This window comes from Gossypium arboreum, chromosome 2 (genome assembly GCF_025698485.1).
Source record: "Gossypium arboreum isolate Shixiya-1 chromosome 2, ASM2569848v2, whole genome shotgun sequence".
NCBI classification, from domain to species: Eukaryota; Viridiplantae; Streptophyta; class Magnoliopsida; order Malvales; family Malvaceae; genus Gossypium; species Gossypium arboreum.
Genome location: NC_069071.1, coordinates 14797167 through 14801082, shown reverse-complemented (window position 1 = coordinate 14801082; position 3916 = coordinate 14797167).

The window sequence follows — 3916 nt, the reverse complement described above, 5'->3', positions numbered from 1 at the left end:
CAAATTGGATCGCTTTTGTAATCTTCTTTTAACAAGTATTCACTAAGACGATTATACCACATACGTCCAGATTGTTTTAATCTATATAAATTTTTATTTAATCTTATCGAGCAATTTTCTCAAGAAACTCTATATCCTTCTGGGATTTTAAATCCTTCGCGGATTTTCATATAAATTTCACTGTCAAGTGTACCATAAAAATAGGCTATAAAAACATCCATTAGATGCATGTCAAGTTTTTCACATACTGTCAAACTAATAAGATATCTAAACGTGATTGCATCCACCACAGGAGAATATGTCTTTTCATAATCAATGTCGGGCCTTTGCAAAATTCCTTGTGTTACAAGTTGAGCTTTATATCTTATGACTTCATCAATTTCATTTCATTTTCACATAAATACCTATTTATATCCTACCTGCTTTTACACCTTTAGGTGTCTGGACTATAGAAACTTCACGTTTAGAAAGTGAATTCAATTCTACTTGAATTGCATCTTTCTATTTTGGCCAATCTTTTCTATTTTTACATTCCTTAGTAGATTTAGGCTCAGGATCGTCATTTTCTTTTGTTATTTCAATAGCAACATTATAAGCAAAATTGTTGTCGACAATTACATTTTTTTTTCTGTTCCATCTTTTTCTCGTATTGACATAACTTATCGAGATTTCTTTATTTTCATCATTTCCATTTTCACTTTTAGGTACCTGAATGTCTTCTTGAGTTTTATTATTAGTTATGTCATGGGTCTCTTTAGGAACCCTCACATCCACTATATGACCATCTTGAATGTTTGCTTCTTTTTTTTACGAGGATTTTTATCTTTGGAACCGATAGGTCTTCCACACTTCAAGCATGAATTACTTTCTTTTGCACTAATAGTTTGCCCTATTAGGACATCAATTCATATTGAAGCATTTTGAGTTAGTATGTGAGATTTAATGAATTTGGCAGTTGATTTGTAAAATGAATTATCTGTTGAACTTCTGGTTTATGCTGCTTTGTACGAGAATCTTAGACATTGATAATTCATTTCAAGTACTTTATTAATCCAACTTTTTATTCTCTCCCCCTAATGTTGGGAAAATAAACAACTCATGTCATAACTAAATATCGAATTAATAGCTCAAAAATATTATAAGGAGACTCATATTAATATACATTCCCAATCTCTTATTATGACCCATCTTTGTGCGTTGTGGTGAAACAGTTGGAACTTATACTGCACATACAAAAATTGTAAGATGGGAAATAGTTGGCTCTTAACCAAAATCAATTGTAATGGAGAGTATTTATAATTGATTGGCTTGATGCATACAACATGTAAATCAATACAGTCTCATGCTGAAATAGAAAGTTTTGCTCTCACAAGTAATGATTTAGCTATTTGTTGGAGGCATTTGATAAACAACTCAGTTAAATCATTTTGTATGTGAACATGAGCTATAGGATGTTCAACTTTTATCCCAATTGACATGCAATAATCATTGAAAACTTGGGATGTAAACTCACCGAAATTAGCAAGATGAATTGTTTTAATTGCATAATCTGAAATTAATCATTTAAACAAGCAATCTCGTAAACGACAAGTTGCGCGTTGATAACACATGTGATTACTTTATAGATGCATATACCAAAATCATATAATATCAAAACCATCCACATGGTGGATGAATGGGCCCATATTCATTTCAGAAATGTAAGACATTAAATCTCAACTTTAGCTAGTGAGTTTCTAAGAATCAATTTTCATTGAGAACAATTAACAAATGAGAATTCTTTAAATTAAAGAATATTTTGGTTCGTCAATGAATGTCCATATGAATTCTCAATTAATTTTCGCATTATATATGATCCAGGATGGTCTAACTGGTCGCGCTAAGTAGTAAATGCATTTGTATTAGTAAACTTCTAGTTTACTTCAACATATGTTTCAATTGTACTAACTTGTAACAAATTGATAATTTTATTATCATTCCTTTTAATTTGTATCCACATATAAGTACTATTGTGACATTTACTACTGGAAATGTCTAAATTAATGTGAATTCTATAATGCCACCAAGTCAATAAATATAATTTTCAAATAATTATATGTAGTATTTGCTTCAGGGAATTTGCCAAAATTTTCAAGTGCCCAAAAATCTATTAATAACAAACTTTGAGAGTGGATCTTTTTTTTTTTAGGTTTACAAAAAGTACACAACCAATTACTTTTCATACATAAGTTTCCCTTTTACAAGTTCTCATCAGTAATATTTTTTCATGTAATTTTAATTGAGAACTTATTTTGAATACTGTAGAGTTATATTCAGTTTTTAAAAACTTGCAACTTCAGTTGCATCCAACCATAATGAGCTTTAGATTGAATTATCATATCCTATTGCTCACAAGTAGATCTTTCACTGTCAAATATTTGGCTTTTAACCCTTTAATAGGGATGATGACAAAAGAATATCACAAAGATTATAAAATAAATATAAATTAATAACCCAATTCCCTTTTTTATTCATATGAAATGTAATATTTTCCTCATTCACAATTTCAATATGAGATCCATTACAAATATCTTTTAGAAGTAATGCATTAACCATCACAAATTTTGTGCTTTTTAGATATTGATATATTAGCTTTTCTGGAGCTTTCAACTAATTTTGTACTATCAAATATTGGAATAATATTTGTTTGTTTCAGTACCAAGTAAGATAAATATTTTCTATTTGTAATGATAGAATTCATTATTACATATTTATATCCTTCCTCAAAGAATATTAACAGAAACAAAATATTTGGGCATACACCACATATGTGGCCAATAATATTTCATATCACATTGATAACATAAGTTATCTTTACCCTTTGAAGAGTTATATTGAGAACTCTCATTGTTCTCTTATTTATTACTATGTTTCCCACTTTTAGTGGTCCATGAATATGTTTTTTATTTTCTTTATGTTTACATTCACTTCGGGGCATGAAATAGATTTATTAGGACAATATTATAAACATCTCAATAGATTCTTTATTTCATAATCACCATCGTAAACATACGTGGATTTTAAATTAGAATCTATCTATTAATGTTGTCATGATTAGTCTCAAATTATAATAAATATGATATAATAAAAAATATAGTAAAATATACGAAGATTTTTAACATCATCATCATCACCTTGACAGATCTATTCTTTACCCATGCTTGTACAATTATAAATCAAAGATCGGGAATAAGAACCACAATCCATTCTGAGATTGAATGTTTCAACATACTGAAGATGAAGTTGTAAGGGAGAAAGTTTAAGGTGAAAAGGAATTTGATTTGTGGGGCGACTTCGAAAGATTTTGAAAAAATAGAGAATCATCGTGTTGATAACGTATTATAAAATAAAGAAAGTTGGGGAGAATAAAGAGCAAAGAAAATATGAAAGCAATAGAGAATATGCTTTATTAATCAAAGGGATGACTACAATGCTTAGTCAGAATCTCTATTTATAGGCATAAGAAATATAAAAGAAGTAGAGATCTAATTCTAATAACTATTAGAATTTAAAGTACATCACAATTTTATCTTGATCATGGTGGTCATCTACTTAATAAGATATTCATAACACTCCCCCTTGGATGTCCATTGGTAGATAATGTGCCTCGTTAAATTCTTATTAGGAAAAACTCTGTGGGATAAAAACCTAATGAAGGAAAAAAAGTACACAATCTATAATATGCATAATATGCTGCCTCATTAAAAACCTTATCAGGAAAATTCAATGGGACAAAACCTCAATTAAGAGAAAAAGATTGCAACAGGTATTTACTTCCCCTCATGAAAACATCACATACTTTCTCATATTCTACTAATTCAATCTTATGATTTTATGATTTTGCGAATATTTTAATAATTTTATGATTTTATAATTT